At 48.2% G+C, this 19,402-nt stretch overlaps 1 protein-coding gene across 2 annotated transcripts in view; it reads right to left on the reverse strand.

Moving 5' to 3' along the window:
• Window positions 1-18,348, reverse strand: part of IL15 (interleukin 15) — a 90,108-nt gene extending 71,760 nt beyond the window's left edge. The window contains exon 1 of one of the 2 annotated variants that reach the window (XM_060247325.1): window positions 18,032-18,348. The gene's annotated coding sequence lies outside the window, so the exon portion shown is untranslated. Of the gene's footprint in view, window positions 1-17,657; window positions 17,862-18,031 lie in introns of those variants that run through there. The other variant, XM_060247326.1, reaches the window with a different exon arrangement.
• Window positions 18,349-19,402: the final 1,054 nt, after the last annotated feature.

Below are 19,402 nucleotides of genomic sequence, written 5' to 3' on the forward strand. Positions count from 1 at the left end.
GATGCTGCAGTGGGTGGTGCTGGAGAAGGGGGGAGGAGGCTACACGTGATTTCTGACCTGCTCAATTAATATGCAGGGTTGCTACGTCACAGCAGGGTGGACATAGACGCTGATTGGCCTGGCTATATCACGTGGTGTGAGTCAGTAACGTCATTTCCTGGAGGAGGTGCTTAATTAAATATGCGGGGTAGCTACGTCATGGTGGGGCATAGATGGTGATCGGTGGGGCCAGGTCACGTGGGGGTGGGGCTAGACAGGGAGGCGCTTAATTAAATATGCGGTGTGCCTCTATCATGGTGGCACCCCCAAAATAGATCACTTCCATTCTCCATTTGATGCAGTTTCTGATCACGTGACTCTGGGGTCATGACCTGGGTGACATCATTGGGGTCATGATCCTGATTATGCAGTTTCCGGTGACGTCACCAGAAGTGACGTCACTGGCCACGGCCCCCTCATTAATTATGCATGGGGGCTATTTACTACTCTGGAATATTTTTTTTTGCAAATTTTAACATTTTAAAATTTAAATTGCTTCATGCCACACCAGCATCCTGTCCCTGTCCTTTACCCCTGCCTATGGCTTGTTCTCAGGAAAGGAGAGCCTGGCTCACTGCTCCACACCCTCAGGAACTGACACTGCCATGGGCCCACCACCAGTAATCCAGCCTTGAGAAGGCTGTGTGACACCTGTGCCAACATCTTCTTAGTACATCCACCCAATCGGGAAGTGAGAAGCGAGGCATGCCTGGCCACCCCCTCCTACTGATTTGCTCTGCCTCTCCTTCATACAGCTGTAACACCTTTTCCAGTTGAGTCCCCTAGTAAATGGGCTGCTACTCACATTAACTGAGGGAAAGAAAGAAAGAAAGAAAGAAAGAAAGAAAGAAAGAAAGAAAGAAAGAAAGAAAGAAAGAAAGAAAGAAAGAAAGAAAGAAAGAAAGAAAGAAAGAAAGAAAGAAAGGAAGGAAGGAAGGAAGGAAGGAAGGAAGGAAGGAAGGAAGGAAGGAAGGAAGGAAGGAAGGAAGGAAGGAAGGAAGGAAGGAAGATTGTTTGAAGGGACAGAGGTATGAGCCTGCCACCAGTAATCCAGCTACCCTCTTGCGGGGTGTCTCACTGTGAGGAGCCTCTTGCTGCAGAGAGGAATAGGAGAGAAGCCTCTCTGTGGGGTGGGAAGGGTAGAACGGGGCTCTGTGAGAATCTGGAGTAAGCTTTGGGGCAATTGCTCTTTTAGTGGGATGCTTTCTCTTTAGGAATGAAGGCTGGGCTTCACTGATGGCAGATGCCTATTGGGACTCAACAGGTGCAAGCCAAAGCTGTTCCTCCCAAGTAGTACTACTGGAGTGAATGGCAGTTGCTTCACCTTTTCCTAGGGTTTATTTTGCTCTGTTGGATTTATTTATTGTCAGAGGTTTTAATTTTTAATTTTATGCCTCATTGGATCCCCCAGTGTCCCCCCACTGAAAATTTTCTGGCTACAGGCCTAAGTCCTGTAGGTAACAAAAAAGATAGCAGTGTGGTAATAGGTTCCTGATCTAACTCTGCTATGCAGTTTCTAAAGGAGTTGAGGCTATAATACAAGGCTCACAGAGAACTGTTAAATGCTGGTGGTGGTGCCAACAGAGCTTGTAATAATGGAGGAGTGCAGCATGTCACTGTATTCATAAAGCACAAAGTTGCCTTTAGCCCACTTATTCTCTGTAACTCCTGGTTTCCTTCAAAAGATGAACATTCCCTCCCCACATACTACCTGTCATAAACATGGGTGTCTCACTACTCATATAAAATTTAACTAAAATTGTATAGACAGTTATTAGAGCAGAAGGGCTTCTCTAGAGCTATCCAACAAGCCGTATAATAATTCCTGGTTTGAAAGAAACTGTATTGTTGGGGGGGTGTAACATATGAATTTGAACTCTTTACTAGTTTTATTCTTTTCAGAATCATAACTTATATACAAGAAATGAATCACAATTTGAGAAAATGCCATAGTACAGTCATCATAACAATCTGTTATTCGTCATAAACAAAGTTCTCTGTATCAGTTCCATGTACAAGAGAAGGCAAAAAGTAGAGGAAAAGAGCAAGGCTAAGAATAATACAGGCTTACTTTCATTGCAAACAAACCAGAGCTTATTAATGAGGTCTATATTCAGTTTACACCTACTTTAAACTCACAGCTTAGATGCCATGAGTTTAACTTTTAGTACAAAAATACTCGTAAGCAAAGACAATATACTCTCATGCAGTGTGTTACAGGCTTCAAGAAACCACACAGAGTATGCATTAGAAAGTCAAGACAAAAATTGTTCTAAGGAAACTTCCTAAGGAACTTTAAATCTTAACACCTTTAGTCTTTGTGTACATAATTCGGCACTTCCCAGCCGGGCAACCCATCGGCCGCCTTAGGCTGGGGGCCGTCCATTGCCTCCCCTGCAGGATGGGAGACAATGGTTTATCCCAGCTTCCTGAGGGCGGGCAGCCTTATATAGGCTGGCCCGTCCCCTTGTGTCGCAGTTCTAATTTGGAGGTTCTTCGGTGCAGCCACGATTGTGCGTGGCTGAGTGAGTCTGCGGTGGGGGCCTCGGCTCGCTGTCGGAGCGCTGGGTTGCTTCCTGTCGGCGGCTGAGGCTCTAGGCGTCGTGGGACCGTCAGCTGTCGCGCTTTGACGTCGGGTGGAGAACGGCTCTGAGCGGCGCGTTGCGCTCGCCTCCTGAGCCTGTGGCTGTTCCAGGCGCCGAGCGGCGCGGGGGGCCGTTAGAGCGTGGAGAGGCCAGCTGAGGCGCGGCGCAGCGTCAGGAGGCGGTTGTGATCAGCGGCGTGGATTTTGTCTTGCAGGGAGTACCTCGCTGGGCGGTCTTGAAAGGGGGGTTTAGCCGCCCTAACACCCCCTTCCCTCTCTTATTCTGAGGCTTCCTGGCAGTGCCCCGGCTTCCCCCCCCCCCCGTTTCTGCCCATTGTAGCAGCCCTGGTTATGCATGTGCTGTAAGGGGCTGGGGGTTTGATACTCTTCCGTTTTATCTGGAGGGAAGGACGGGGGGGCTTAGGGTTGACCATTCTGCTTGTAAGCTGAGGGTCACAGGTTTAATCCCCGGCATCCAACTGGGGGCGGGTCCAGGCATATAAAAAAAAAATAAAAAAATAAAAAAAATAAAATAATAATAATAATATAAATAAAAATAATAGACCTCAGCTCACGACCCTGGGGAGGTGCTGCCAGTCAGAATAGATAAGACTGACTTTAGGGGCTTGTTGTTCTATTCTAAATTGGTGTGAGATGGCGCCAAAGAAGGGCCAGGGCTCCTCAAAGGGGAAACAGCCGGCTAAAAAGCCTGCAAAACGGCCAGTTCCTGCTGAGCCCCCTAGCGAGGATTGGGACGATGCCAGCACGCGCCTGGCTATTCTGGAAAGCTTGGCGGCATTGGAGGGTGAAAAGGGTGTTGCTGGCCCGTCCCGGCGCGTGTCAGGCTTAACGGGCGGCGGCAGGGCGGCGACCATTGCTTTTCAAAAGGAAGTTCTGGCGCGTTTATCTGCCCTACAGGGTGCTGGGAGCTGTGAGACGTCAGACCAGGTGACGCCGGAGGAGGAACAGGAGCAGGTGCCTGAGGAGGTGGCAGTGGTTGCAGCCTCATGGTGGGGCGTGGCCGTGGGGCCCTTGGGGCCCTGTGGTAGGACCTGGGACGGGTTCAACCGAGCCAGCCCAAGGCCTGGCTTTTCCATGCCCTCTAGGGGGTGCCTCGTTGGGTCAACAGTCTCGGGGGGTGTGGCCATCTTTCCTGCCCGGAACCTCGGGACAGTCAGGTCCGGGGCCCGCTCTGGCAGCGTCACCCATGGCTGTAGGCCAACCTAGCGTTGTTGGGGGTGTTTCGCCCCCTTTAGCCGGTGGCGCCCTTCCCTGGGGCTCCCAGTCAGTTCTGTCACCTGCATTTCCGTGGCATGCTCAACAGTGGGGAGGGTTGGGGTTCCCCGCCCACCCCGTTTCTGCCTATGCTTCAGTTCCTTTTCATGCCATTCCCTATGGCGATTCAGCCTTACCGCTAGGCGATCACCTTACGGCGGCGACTAGAGAAAAGATATTGAAGGGCGAGTACGTGGACGTGTTCAGTCTACTGTTTAGGGAATTGGAGAAAAAGCCGAAGGAGGAAATGGACGAAAAGGATAAGGAGAAGCTTAGAAAACGGAAAATTGATCGGTCCTGGTCTAATTGGTTGCCAGGGTTTTTAATTTATGCGGGAGTGATTGCCAGGGCGCAGCCCTGGCGCGCGGCCCCGCTGTTTCAATACTGCGATATTATTTATCGCGCCTACAGTGATTTTGTGGGTGGGGCTTGGCTCCAGTATGACGAGGCCTTCCGGATGAGGGCCGCCGTGAATCCCAATTTACCTTGGGACCAGATCAGCCAACAGCTATGGCTACAGCTTATGGCTCCTGCTAAGCCTAACGCAGGTGAGCGATCGGACAGCGGCCACATCGTCCAGAAATCCAGTCATCCTGCCGGTACCCGCGCGCCCGCGGGGCAGTCGGTTCAACCTCGGCTGCTTTGTTGGGAGTTTACCTCCCAGGGGGCGTGCTCTCGGAAGTTCTGCAGGTACCGGCACGAATGCCCGGTGTGCGGAGGTCCTCATGCCTTCTCGGCATGCAGTAAGTCTAAGCAGAGAGGGGGTTTCAAGAAACCCGGGGGCTCTAATCAACCGCCTGGAAAAGGGTCCCAGCCCCATCAGGATAGCGGTTCTCACTGAGCTTTTGCGTTGTTATCCAAGTTTGGAGGATAAGCGTTATTTGTTGGAAGGTTTTGAATTTGGGTTTCGGATTCCATTTCAAGGTCCTCGTACCCCCTTTATGTGTTCCAATTTGCGGTCAGTTAAGGGGTTAGAACACGTGGTGCGGAACAAGATTCAGAAGGAATGTGCAGAGGGCAGGGTTTTGGGTCCCTTTGCCGAGCCACCAGTGCCTAATTTGAGGGTCTCCCCGTTAGGGGTGGTACCCAAGAAGGCGAAAGGGGAGTACCGGCTGATACATCATTTGTCATATCCTAGGGGTCAGTCGGTTAATGATGCTATCCCCGGAGAACTTTGCTCGGTTAGGTACACTTCCTTCGATCGGGCTGTGCGTATAGTGCGGCGTTGTGGGCTTGGCGCGGAGGTCGCCAAATGTGACATCAAGTCTGCTTTTCGTTTGCTGCCCGTGCACCCGGAGGACTTCGAATTGTTGGGTTTTTGTTTCGAGGGTAGTTTTTATATGGATAGGGCTCTCCCGATGGGATGTTCCGTATCTTGTTCCGCCTTCGAACGTTTTAGTTCGTTTCTGGAGTGGGCACTGCAATTCCGGACGGGTTTGCGCCACACGGCGCATTACCTTGATGATTTTTTGTTTGTGGGCCCCGCGGGTTCTGGCCAATGTGCTTACTTGTTGCGGTCATTTGAGCGGCTTGCTGCGGAATTGGGCGTGCCTCTGGCCCCAGAGAAAACAGAGGGCCCTGTGACGGTGTTAACTTTTTTAGGTATAGAATTGGACACCATTCAGCAGGCTTCGCGACTGCCCCAGGACAAGCTGCGCAATATGCGGGAAATGGTGTCTGCCATGAAGGGGAGGAGGAAAGTTTCGTTGGTCGAGCTGCAACAGCTAGTCGGCCACCTGAACTTTGCATGTAAGGTGGTTGCCCCCGGCAGAGCCTTTTTGAGGCAGTTTTGCGACGGTATGACCGCGTTGCGCGCCCCTCACCATGTTACGCGGGTAACTCGGCGCATGCGCGAGGATTTGGAGGTGTGGGAATCCTTCCTTCACCACTATAACGGGACATCCTTCTGGCGCGAGGTCATGTTGCTGGAGGCCGAACTGCAGATCGTTTCAGATGCGGCTGGCTCCTCCGGGTTCGGAGTTTATTTTAGGGGCCAGTGGTGCGCCGAACCGTGGCCGGCTTCATGGCGCTCCTCCGATTTGATCCGCAACTTAGCATTTTTGGAGTTTTTCCCGATTGTTGTAGCCGTTTTCATTTGGGGGAAGGACTTGGCCAATCATACGGTGCACTTTTGGTGCGACAACATGGCGGTGGTGCATGTTGTTAATAACCTTACGTCCAGGTCCCCCCCCGTTATGGGTTTGGTTAGGCTTTTTACCCTGCGCTGTCTTGAACTAAATGTGCTTTTTGCCGCCCGGCACGTTCCGGGGTCCAATAACGGAGTGGCGGACGCCCTGTCTCGCCAACAGATGGAGCGGTTCCGTCAACTTGCCCCGGACGCCGACAGTTGTCCTGTGCCAATGCCCGCGGAGCTGTGGCGAATTGGAGGGAAGAAGTGACACGGGCCATTCAACTCGCGGTCGCACCCAGTACAAGGAGGGCATACGACCGGGCGGCAAAGCAGTTTTCCATGTTCAGAGCAGGTGCCGGGCTAGAGGCGTGTTGGCCGGCCCCAGTTGAGCAGTTGTTGCAATATTGCGTGTTTCAGAAGGAGCGTGGCCTGTCTGTTAAATCTATCAAGGGCCAATTGGCGGGTTTGGCCTTCGTTAGCAGGTCCAAGGGGCACCCGGAGTTTACCAAGGACTTCCGTATTGCCAAAATGTTGGAAGGGTGGGCCCGCGAGGCGGGTCGTCAGGTGGACAATCGGGTCCCGATATCCCCATCGATCTTGCGGGGTCTTCATACCACATGGGCAGCAATTTGCGGGTCCAATTTCGAACAGGCACTTTTCCACGCAGCGGCGTTAACCGCATTTTTGGGGGCATTGAGGGTCTCAGAGTTGGTGGCCTGCTCGCGCAACGACGTTTCCGGTAAGGCTCTGATGGTGGGCGACGTTAGTTTGGTTGGGGGGCAGGCTGTCATCCGAGTTCGTATGTCCAAAACCGACCAGAAACAGAGGGGGAACGTCATCACCCTGGGCCCTTGTGTGGACGAGGAATTATGCCCCGTCCGGGCTTTGGAGTTGTATTTAGACATGCGGGGCAGGTCTAACGGCTTGTTATTCTGCCATGAAGACTTCACCCCTCTTTCCCGTTTTCAGTTTTGGGCCGTCACTTCACGGGCGTTAAAGAAGCTAGGACTCGGGGGGGTGCGGTTTGGTACCCATTCCTTCCGCATAGGGGCGGCTTCTACCGCCGCGGCTATGGGATATGAGGGCGATGCCATTCGCCGGGTGGGCCGTTGGAGGTCCCGGGCCTTCAGGTCTTACATTCGCCCCTTGGTGCCGTAAGCATTCATGGCGTTTTTAGTTATGTTGGATATTAATATTGTTGAATTTACTGTTTCTTCTCAGGTGCTGTGGCTGGCCGGGAAAGGAGGAGGATCCTCATTTGCGGCCACAGTATTGTCTTCTGGGCGGCACATCAGGCACGTCGGATGCCAGGAGGACCTCAGTTGGGCCTGAGTGAGCAGGCCACGATTGAGTGGCAGGGCCGGCGTGGAATGAGGTGGGCAGGGCTCCTCTCGCTTTTGTTCAAGGAGAGGAGGGGCCTGCCCCCCCATATTTTAGTGATTCACCTGGGGGAGAATGATTTGGGCCTAGTAAAAGGTAAGGCCCTATCAATTCAGGCCCGGGATGACATCACCCTGATAAAGCGCAGGTGGCCTGGCGTCCTCGTCCTGTGGTCTGCCATGTTGCCGCGCCGGGTGTGGCGGGCAGCTTGGGACCCGGAGGGCCTGGAGCGGGCTAGGTGGAAGGCTAACAGAGCCTTGCGTATTGCCATGGAGGCGGGTTTGGGAGAGTACGTCCCGCATCCTTCTATCAAGGCCAAACGTGCCGAACTGTACAGACCGGATGGGGTCCATTTGTCAAAGAAGGGCAATGAGGTCTTTTTGGCCGACCTCAGGCAAGGGTTAGAGCATGTCCTGGCTGGTGGGGGGTCAGTCGCCTAAGCAGAGGCTTGGCGCTGTCCTTGGCAGGTTTACCCTTGGGGACATGTTCTATTGGGGGCATTTCGGTGAGCGCACATGGCAACGCACCTTTGGGGGTGCAGGGCCTACCTGGGGAACCTATGCTGTACGGCGCAAGGTTGGCTCCAGGGAAGCCTGGTGATCCAGTCATTAGGGAGTGGTCCACAGCCCAGGCTGTACGGCACGGGGAGGGTGGAGCTCAAGCGGACTGGATCTGTGCCTGGCCGGCCGGTTTTGAGCCGTTGGGTCGGCTCAATCCCGGGGCCTGTGGCTCGCCCATCTCAGGTTGGGGAGGTGGTCTTGGTTTGACCCCTGGCTCATCCTGGCCCCATGTTTTTTCCCCATTGCCATTATTTAATAAAGTGGCCCTTCATTCCAACTTGTTGTATGTCTCTTTATTCCGAATGGGGGGGCAATTCGGCACTTCCCAGCCGGGCAACCCATCGGCCGCCTTAGGCTGGGGGCCGTCCATTGCCTCCCCTGCAGGATGGGAGACAATGGTTTATCCCAGCTTCCTGAGGGCGGGCAGCCTTATATAGGCTGGCCCGTCCCCTTGTGTCGCAGTTCTAATTTGGAGGTTCTTCGGCCCGCCCGCCCGCCCTTCATGCAGTGTAGGCACAGGCTGGTCGCCATTGGGGCCAGGTAGGAATTTTTCGCTCCCAAGCGATTGGCCGGTTTGGGAGTGTTTTCGCCTACCTTATACTGCTGGAGGTGTGTTGGCAATTGGTTTAGGGTGGTGCTATTTATAGTTGGTCACTGGCAGGTTTACCCTTGGGGACATGTTCTATTGGGGGCATTTCGGTGAGCGCACATGGCAACGCACCTTTGGGGGTGCAGGGCCTACCTGGGGAACCTATGCTGTACGGCGCAAGGTTGGCTCCAGGGAAGCCTGGTGATCCAGTCATTAGGGAGTGGTCCACAGCCCAGGCTGTACGGCACGGGGAGGGTGGAGCTCAAGCGGACTGGATCTGTGCCTGGCCGGCCGGTTTTGAGCCGTTGGGTCGGCTCAATCCCGGGGCCTGTGGCTCGCCCATCTCAGGTTGGGGAGGTGGTCTTGGTTTGACCCCTGGCTCATCCTGGCCCCATGTTTTTTCCCCATTGCCATTATTTAATAAAGTGGCCCTTCATTCCAACTTGTTGTATGTCTCTTTATTCCGAATGGGGGGGCAATTATTTCTTACCTTAGTCATCCTTTCAAAAAAGGGAGGGGCCATGTTTCTAAAAAGCTAAATTAAAAGTGTGTACAAGTGGAGGTATTGGAAATATGGAAGAGATCTGCTTATCAGAACAATAAATCTTAAGTCAGATGGTGTAATAAGAAACAATTGATCTCCAAAGGTGCTATTACTAATGCAAGCCCATCCACATTGGCTCTAGCTCATTCCGTCTATACAAAGAATGAGCTAGAACCTTGTGAGAAAATGACAGGAATTATGGGTTCTGTCTGAAGCCATTAGTCTTGATAAAGGAAACAAAACGTTTTTTACATCTGGCAGTGTGGATGGGCTTTGTATGAAGGAACTTTTCTTTTTCCTTACAAAGTAATGACACACTAGATTACTGATTTCAGAAATCTATCTGATGTGAGGATTGTGCTATTATTGATGTGGAACTCTTAAGAAATGCCTGTGTACACTTGGTGAAGTAATCTTCTGCAAACTACTTGAATGTTTATTCTGTTAATGAGTCACATTAGACTTCTTTGAACTTCCATTACACTTGTGAATGAGTTCTCTGCAGACTGTTTTGGAATGTTAATTCCACCTGAGAGTGTATATGTTTGTGGGTCCTCACAGTGGGATCTTAGGCATGAACTGTGAATGTTACAAGTTTTACAAACATAGAATACAGCAGCAAGTGTTTGACAGTTTAACCCTGACTTTTTTTGTTGTTGGAACTTTGCCGTAACACAGGGAGTCCTCTTTTTTCTATTGCCTTAGCGGTTGAAGCATGAACTGTTGCTTCAACTGCATCATCTTAAACCAAAACAGAAACTATCCATGCACTTACATAGACATAAACTATGTCACATTCCTCCAAAGGTTCCAAACTCTGAACTGGAAAAAATAAAGTAAAATCAATGTACAGAATTGTTTTATTTTATCAATTGTAGTGACATTTCATGTTTTATTTTCGGAGTTCAGTCCTACTAATTTCTCCACCTTTGCAGGACTGGATCTATATATTTTTGAAGGGGGGGCAAACTTAAAAAATGATGCCCCCTTGTGGGCCCATAGAATAGAATGGACTCCATACCCAATTTGGCGCTCCCCCCCCCCCCGGCGGCACCTGGGGCAAGCACCCCCTCCGCCTCTCCCTAGATCCGGCCCTGCATCTTTGGACAAAATGCTGCTATTACCTTTCCATGTAAGGTGTTGGGTGTGGTGATGGGCTATGACAATAGCCTTCAGAGAAGAAAGACATCATGTGTCCTTATTTGAGTTGGCCAATGGGGCAGCAGGATTTGGGGACCAAATAGGACTTTTTTTTCTTTACCTTGTAAATCTGACTGGCATCAATACATGAGGGTTGGTTTTTTTTGTTTTTGTTTTTACATTCTTCACTCTGTGGGTCAGGCCAGGGTGCTTGCTGAGGCCCTCACTAGATTTTAGTAGAATTCTTTGGAAAAAGCTGGGTCTTCAACATTAAAACTAAAAACATAAAATTTGGTAAACACTCTAAGGTACTAATTTAAAGGTGCCAAGGATGTTCCTTAAACTAGGATCTCAGTGCTAATATGGCTATGCGGAGTGGATAGCAACGCTTCTTTTGGGCTGTCATGATCTTTGATCCAAATACCTCAAGACTAGGGGAACATATCTAGCTGCCTCTACTCAAACATATGTTAGTGCTTGGCAAGGAGTAGGCTGAACAGTCCAGAAGACTGCTTGGAACCAGACCAGACTCACCCAGATGTTCAGAGATGAACACAGAGAAAGCCCGACTCTTATGCACGATGAGCGTATAGAAAGCCTGACTCTCACATAAAGAAAGCCTGATTCTTCTGCATTTCACTGAGTTCACCTTGACTCTATTTGAGTTGCAGTATCAGTTGCTGTCTCCTGCAGATGTTATAATATTTAATAAAACTGTAGCTCATTTAATATATAAACCTGTGTCAACTCTCTTCATTCTGATAAATTTTATGATAGGCAGTTTTGTCTGCTGAGAATTCTTTCTGAGTAAAAGGGAGTGTGAGCTCAAAATACTCAGGAAAACTGACAGTTGAATATGGAATCTTCTAAAGAGAGAGACAACTGACAAGAAACAAAAAACAGGAAAACCAGTTGAAAATAAATAAATAATTTTTTAAAACCAGGAAAATCTGTGCTTAAGAGAGAGCAAAGAAAACAAGGACTACCCTGAGGAATTGTTAGAAATCATCATTTGGCAATAATACTGTTGCCGTAATTACCAGAAAACCAGATGTAGTTTCATTTTCTGGATTACATTAACACTTGGAATTTCTCTCTACAAATATTTCTTTCAGTTCCTTTTACTCATACTTGAGTGCCCGTATACATATTTAGACATATATTTTAGCTATTTACAAAAATAATTCTATTTATTGGGTTTCTCTAGTTTAATATTTATCACATTATTCTACATTGAGACATTTTATGTTCTTATTTTTTTTTCATTGTTTTGTTTGAAGTATGGAGAGAGAAGAACCACCCTTTGATCCCTTCAAACTGGTGGCTTGAACCACATTTGGTTCTACATGAAACCCAGTCTGTTAGCTTGCATTATTATTTATCATCACTAGAAGCATTAATCCAACACCTGAGTTATATTTCCTTAGAACATAGACTAGTATAATTTGAAGAAACACTTCCTAGTTAATCCTTCATTTGACAACATATAGCCCATCCCTGTTCTTGTTTTTACTGAATACATGCATACAAAGGAAACATCACTTTTTTGAAGCATGTTTGTTTTGTATACACAAAAGTGTAAGAAGACATGGGCAATAAGCTTGATACTTTATTTTCTTCTTTAATCTATTTGCATATCAAATGCACCACAATTAACGAAACACATGCATGCTGTAAAAATTCAACAGCAAATCTGGCTGGGTTGGGAAGATTGTTTACTAAGAGCATCTAACTTGAAACTGAACAGTCTATCCAACACTGCACATGGTACAACATTTTTTAAAATACCTTTGCAGAATTTCATTCTTCATCCTAAGCAACAGACTAACATCAGTACTGAGGCCATAAGGATGCAAAGTGAATTCTTTGTAAGATACAAGCAGAAGAGAGTAACAAAAGTCTACTCTTGAAGCTTGAACAGCCTTTCCTTTATAAGCAGCCAGAAGTTCCAAACACAGCTGTGTAAGACCCCAACTCAGCAAGAAATGGCTGTGCCAGTGTTACTAGGTAGGTTTACCTGCATCGTTTAAGAATTCCCACTTGCTCCTTCTTCCTAACTAAATATATTCTCTGTTGTGTACTACCGTGGCCATTACACAGACTACAGAGCATATATACAAACACCTTCAAAAGAGTTGGCCATTCAGTCGTTCATTTGATTTCCCACAATCTACACATAATAGAATTCTGCAGAATGAACAAATGTACAAGCCAGCAGGAGCAAGCACACTGAAACGACTTCCTCTCCCAATGGGCTTTCAGCATAATATCTGTACAGAATCTGTAACCTGTGCATGCATATGCTAGATCTACTTGATTGCAAAAAGTATTCTTGTATATTCTGTACAGATTTCATACTTAATGCAATTATCAGACAGGACACAAGCCGTCTCAGTGAACAAGACTTCATTCTGAATGGACTCCACATGGACATAATATTTATATAAGGTATCCACTGCATCTTTATACAGAATAACCTTGAGACAAGAATGTTATCAACTATTTTTTCACTGTCCAGGTATGTTAACATTTCCAATTAATGAACATGTTCCCAAGTTTCTTACTGTAAAGCAAGGGTGTCAAACATGCAGCCTGGGAGTCAAATCAGGCCCATGGAGGGCTCCTATCAGACCCCCGAGCAACTGGCTGTCATTAGCTTCCTTCTCCCTATCTCTTGCTTCCTTCTGAGTAACAGCTTGCTTTGTCAGAATTGCTCAATCTCACAGGAGCTACAGAGCAAAACCTCTGTTTTCTCTATTGCCTGAGGCTCCTCCCTTGAGGAGGAAGGGGGGAGGCAGAGCATGCTTTGCCAATCACACAGCAGAGCTACTGAGTCAAGCCTCTCTTCCTTCTGAGGCTCACCCGCAGGGCTGGCCCTAGGATGCATAGTGTCCTAGGCAGGCCTGCCACTGGACACCCTGGGCAGAAGAGTGGGAAAGCTGGGGCGGCGAGTGGGGAAGCCGAGAAGGCCTGCGGGAGAGCGGGGAAGCTGGGGGGAGACAGAGAAGGGTGGCAAGGAAGCTGGGGAGAGACAAAGAAGGGCAGCAGGAGAGTGGGGAAGCTGGGGAAAGACGGAGAAGAACGGCGAGGAAGCCAGGGAGAGACAGAGAAGGCCAGCGGGGAAGCTGGGGGAAGACAGAGAAGGGCAGCGAGGAACCCAGGGCAAGACGGAGAAGGCCTGTGGGAGAGCGGGAAAGCTGAGGGGAGACAGAGAAGGCCAGCGGGAGAGCGGGGAAGCTGGGGAGAGACAAAGAAGGCCAGTGGGAGAACAGAAATGCTGGGGGAAGACGGAGAATACCAGTGCGGAAGCTGGTGAGAGACAGAGAAGGCCAGTGAAAGAGCAGGGAAGCTTCAGGAAGACAGAGAAGGGTGGTGAGAAAGCCAGTGCAAGACAGAGAAGGCCTGCAGGAGAGTGGGTGTTATGTATTGGAACTGGAGTTTGGCCTTAGGGCCAGCAGAGACTTGGCTGAGTTGGAGACCCTCAAACAATAGCCACCTGGATTCAGGAAGAAGGCCCATCAGGGGTCGTTAGGCCAACTATTAACCTATAGTTGTGTGTAATGGGATTATGGTATTGGGATTCAGGAAGGAGGCCCATCAGGGATCGTTAGGCCAGCTATTAACCTATAGTTGTGTGTAATGGGATGATGGTAATGGGTTTTTGGGTGGGGAGTTTTGCATGCATATAAGCAGGGCCATTGGTCCTGCCAGACAGTTCTGTTCCATCTCACTATGCTAAATCACTGAATAAAGAGCTGAACTCACTATCTCTTGGGCATCCTCATGCTTTGAACCCAATACATTTTAGTGGGGAAGCTGCCGGTGGGGGGGGGGGGACAGAGAAGGGTGGCGAGGAAGCCAGGGAGAGACAGAGAAGGCCAGCAGGAAAGTGGGGAAGCTGGGGGGGGGGCAGAGAAGTGCCACAAGAAAACCAGGGAGAGACAGAAAAGACCAGTGGAAGAGCGGGGAAGCTGGAAGACTACAGAGAAGGGCAGCGAAGAACCCGGGGCAAAACAGAGAAGGCCTGCAGGAGAGCAAGGAAGCTGTGGGGAGACAGAGAAGGCCTGCAGGAGAGTGGGGAAGCTGAAGGGAGACAGAGAAGGGCGGCAAGGAAGCCAGGGAGAGACAGAGAGGGCCAGCAGGGAAGCTGTGGGGAGACAGAGAATGGCGGCAGGAGAGCAAGGAAGGCATTTGCAAGTGTTGGGGGCACCCAATTTGGTGCACCCAGGGCCGGCGGCCTAGGTAAATGACTAATTTGGCTAGTTGAAGAGCCGGCCCTGCTCGTCCCCCAGTCCCCTGGGGAAGGAAGGAAAGAGCCAGAACATTGCCCAGTTCCCTGGATCTTGTGGGAGAAATACAAAGAAAGCACCTTTAAGACCAACAACTGCTAATGTTAAGCATGTTTAAATTTTTAAAAAAATATTTGTGTTTGCCTGTGTCCTTTATAAAGTTTATATCTCTGCTACCTAATCTTAAATAGGGACACACATGGCCCAGCCAAACATGGCCCAGCCCGACAATGTCTCATTTGTCAGATCCAGCCCTCATAAAAAATGAGTTCAACACCCCTGTTACTACAGCATCTACAAATTAATGAACCTTAATTGTCAAACCCATGACATCAATTGCATAGAATGCAACTATTAAAAATAACTTTATTTTGATCATACACAAATCATATAATCATAGAGTTGGAAGGGACCTCCAGGGTCATCTGGTCCAACCCCCAACACAATGCAGGAAACTCACAAACACCTCCCCCCTAAACTCACAAGCACCTAAACACCTGCCCCCTAAACTCACAAACACCTCCCCCTAAATGTACACAGCTGTACTTGCATAATCCTTTAAAGAAATAAACACAACCAAACTGGTAAAAAAAAATACATGGTGGAGGGGATTGTTTTGTCTTTGGAAGAACATGAAGTTACATATCTTCAGCTTGTGTGGTTCACACAAAGCTGTGTAGTGTACATGAAAGCAATTAATATCTACAATTACTGGAAGACAAAATCCCACTAATTTCAAGAAATATTTTGCTTGCCAATTCTGACAATGAATACTTCTCTGGAAGAGTTTTCTAATGAGGGACATAATTCTGTTGTTAAAAATTATTCCGTTTGGGAACTATGCCACCCAGTTCAAAAACAGATGTCACAAGAATAATTATGACTACATCAAGAAATCTAACACCACTTTGGGATCTAATTACCAGTTAACTGGTCCCTTCAGATTCTTTATTTTCTGAATCTGCCTTCTTTACAGAATATCCAGTCAGTTGAACAAAGTTCAAAATAGATGTTTGATTATTCTGGGAGGGGGATTCAGATTTCAAACCTTTATGCAACCCCCTCACCCCCCCAAAAAATCTTAAAATCATTTGATAACATGTTCCTGTGTCAAAAATTGCCTAAATAACAAAAAAAGCCAAGAAGAGAGTCTAAATAGAGCAAAATAACCATTAATTCCAAGTTTAAAACCTAAATAATGCCATTTGCAAGCTATTTTAAGCATAAAGACCATTTTTTTGCTAAATATAAATGCCCTTGAAATTTCAAGAGGATTGTTTCTCAAAGGTGCAAGCATATAAAGGTCTCTCTCAGGCAGAAATATGCCTTTCTTCTTATATGTCCACAACAAAAGGGGCTAGAGCCTGTAAAAAATGAAAGGTGGGATTTCAGAATCAGAGACCCTGACTGCTTTATTGAAGTGAGCAACTCAGTGGGTCTGGACACTGGAGGGCACTACATCACTCTACATTTGCATAAGTGTTATCTCCTCGAATGGGATGCCTCTCTTTGTCTTAACCTGGGAGCTTGCCCTCTGACCTCTCCTCCCTCTGTGTGTTATTTGTTCTATACCATTTTTCCACATGGCTCTTCAAGGAGTCACACATGTACAGCTCTCTCCTGTAGAAATGATGCCCTCACATTTTGCACTCATTATACCAGATTATATGGCCACTTGTCTCTTCAATGTGGCTTCTCACCTCTCTCAACTGCAACCTAAATGTGAATTAATCTACTTAACGTCAGTTTTACCTTTCTAATATACCTCTTAGAAGATTTATTTTACTGCATGCAATATCCTGCATGTATGACAGGGCAAACTCTGCTATATTAACCAACTATCCCAATAATATTCTTGCAATGATATTCACTTGCCAAGTTTTTTTTAAAGCAAGATACCCCAAGTAGAGGGGATGGAAATGACTGTCATGTGGACAGAACTGAGCAAATCCTAACTTTCCCACCCAGACAGCAGCCATTCAGGTTCTGCTGGGATCCTCCCCACAGCTTTGAAGCAAGCCAGATCTGGGAAAGATTGGACAAAAGCCAAGGAAACCCAAAAGATGCACAAATGAATCACAATACTGTGGGGAAGCAGGGGGGGAAACATGCTTCCCAACTGCTTCAAACCCAGGTCAAATCACCAGGGCTTAAATGGTCTAAGTATCGGAACCAGTAGTATCTAGTCAGGAAAGTGTATGATGATATAAAACTGTGTTCATTTTTGAAGTGTAGCAAGGCTCCTGTTTACATTTTGAAGCATTTGCCCGGGGGAGGGGGGGTTGCATGTTATGTGACCATGTAGATACACTTACACATATATGTGCTAGAACAGGGGTGGCCAAACTGCAGAGTCACATATGGCTCTTTCACACATATTGTGTGGCTCTCAAAGTCAACTTGGAAAAGGTATTTCTCCCTTTAAATTACTTCGCCAAGCCAGCCTGAGGCTTGGAAAATGTGTTTAAAGTTAAAGTTGCTTTCCTTCCACCTCTTCCTCCTTCCCATCTATTTGCCTGCCTGCCTTCAAACATCTGATATTCATGTCTCGTGGCTCTCAAACATCTGATGTTTATTCTGTGTGGCTCTCACATTAAGCAAGTTTAGCCATCCCTGTGCTAGAGTCAAAATTAATCTTCCTTTCAGTCTTAAAAACAGCACAATCCTAAATCATTTGAGGTCAATGAGTGGCAAATTTGGGTGCTTTCACACATGCTAAATAATGCAGTTTCAATCGACTTCAGTGACTATTTGTGAGTGGATTTTGCCACTTCACACAGTGAAATCCAGTTGCAAAATGCATTGGAAAGTGGATTGAAAGTGCTTTATTTGGTGTGTGTGAATAAAAACCCATTACTCCTGAAGGTGCCACAAGACTCCCACTTAGATTTGCCACAGCAGACTAACACAGAGACTAGCCACAAGAAGTGTTATCACAGAAGGCTGTGTTTCAGTTCAGCTGTTACAGAAATGCAAGCATTCAACTGCGAGATTAAGCATTCTGCCAAATACATTTAAGGAGTAAATTTAACATCAGTTTGCCAGCACACCCTGTTTCAGAAGCCAGGACAGAGCTCTGTAAATGAATAACATCCCGCAGACAAGCAAGAGTTTTAAACAACGTACTGGGAGTGGGGGTGGGGCTTCTGAGCAACTTGACGGAGCTGTCATAAGAGTGTCTCCATTTCTCAGCGGCAGCTACTGTGGCAAAGAAGCCCATTCAATTTGTGCGCCTCACACTGATTTCCAAGAGAATATTCCAACAACAGGCGAGAGCACGAGCCTTTCCCAAGAGGCAGCAGCGCTGACCTCTCTTCCTCCTGAACGCCTGTTGTTTTGGTTAGGCTTTCTGACACTCCCCCCCCCCACCCCGCCCCGCGGCCTTTCGCTTGCTGATTGGGCGGGAAGCCGCTAGAACCCGCAGCTGCGGTATTGAGCTTGGAAAGCCTGCCAGGTGGCCGGGGTAGGGCGGGAGGACGCCGAAGAAGTGGAACAGGTACCTTGAAACGGGCGCCGACTAGTCCTCGCCTCAGATTGAGTCCAGCGCGACTTGTCAGGCAGGCAGCGCTCGCTCTCGGGCACCTCGTTTAGGGGAAGGGACAGGCAAGAGGCGAGCGTGGCGGGCGGCTGAGAGTCCCACCCTCTTCCCAAGAAGAGCAGCGCTTCCCTTTGCCGAAGGAGCGCGCGGGTAGTCGATGAGCTTTTCCCAACGGTGGGAAAAGGCGCGGTCTGCACGGCGGAGAGTCTATGAGTGGCCCATCCTCTCCTCTCGAGATGCCGTCGCTCTGGGCGGCATGATGGCCTTGCCCTCCTTCCCTCTGGGGCGGCTTCGAAGTCCGACAAGCCTTTCTGCGAGCGGGGCTATCCTGCTGCTGGAAAGCCCAGGAGGGGGAGAGCTAATTAGAGGGTTTGTAATTTGTTGTCTGTTTTAGATTTAGAAGATCGGAGAATAATAAATAAAATAAATCTCCCCGCATGTTACTCAGAGCCAGGGCAAATTGTTCACATGCAAATACAGAGGGATTTTAAAATTGTTAATGACAGGACTTTTTTGAGCAGGAACGAAGTTCCGGCTGTCTTGGTGGCAGGAAAAGGAAAGGTCCCCTGTGCAAGCACCAGTCGTTTCCGATTCTGGGGTGACATTGCTTTCACAACGTTTTCACAGCAAACTTTTTATGGGGTGGTTTGCCATTGCCTTCCCCGGTCATCTACACTTTCTCCCCAGCAAGCTGGGTACTCATTTTACCGACCTCAGAAGGATGGAAGGCTGAGTCAACCTTGGGCCGGCTACCTGAATCCAGCTTTTGCTGGAATCGAACTCAGGTCTGAGCAGAGAGTTCAGATCACAGTACTGCTGCTTTACCACTCTGCGCCATGGGGCCACTCTTGGTGGCAGGAGGTGTGGCCTAATATGCAAATGAGTTCATGATGGGGGGTTTACAAAAAGCCCTGTGTGAAACAATAGCGATGTCAGGGGTGTGTGGCCTAATATGCAAATGAGTTCCTGCTGGTTAATGATCCTGTGGCATTTTATGTTCAGCAGGTTCTTCGCAGAGGCAGCATAAACATTTTGCAAAGTACACAATAATATTTTATATCTATTAAATGACCAGTATTAGACCAGACTACTGTGTTCATATATTCACCTTTTAAAAAAAATAGTAACATACATAGCAATTGAATACACATTTCCATAAAAATATGGAGCACTCAGTTAAGTGTGTATAGGACTGTGACCTAAAATATCACACTATTGGAATGCACATTAGTTAATCTAGACTAAACACCTTTGTGGATTCCTGCACATCCTCATTAAACAGATAATATGCTGCCTGGCTTTTTCATGACTTGAAATGGGCAATGTTTGTAAT

The sequence above is a fragment of the Heteronotia binoei genome, chromosome 9 (genome assembly GCF_032191835.1).
Source record: "Heteronotia binoei isolate CCM8104 ecotype False Entrance Well chromosome 9, APGP_CSIRO_Hbin_v1, whole genome shotgun sequence".
Classification (NCBI taxonomy): Eukaryota; Metazoa; Chordata; class Lepidosauria; order Squamata; family Gekkonidae; genus Heteronotia; species Heteronotia binoei.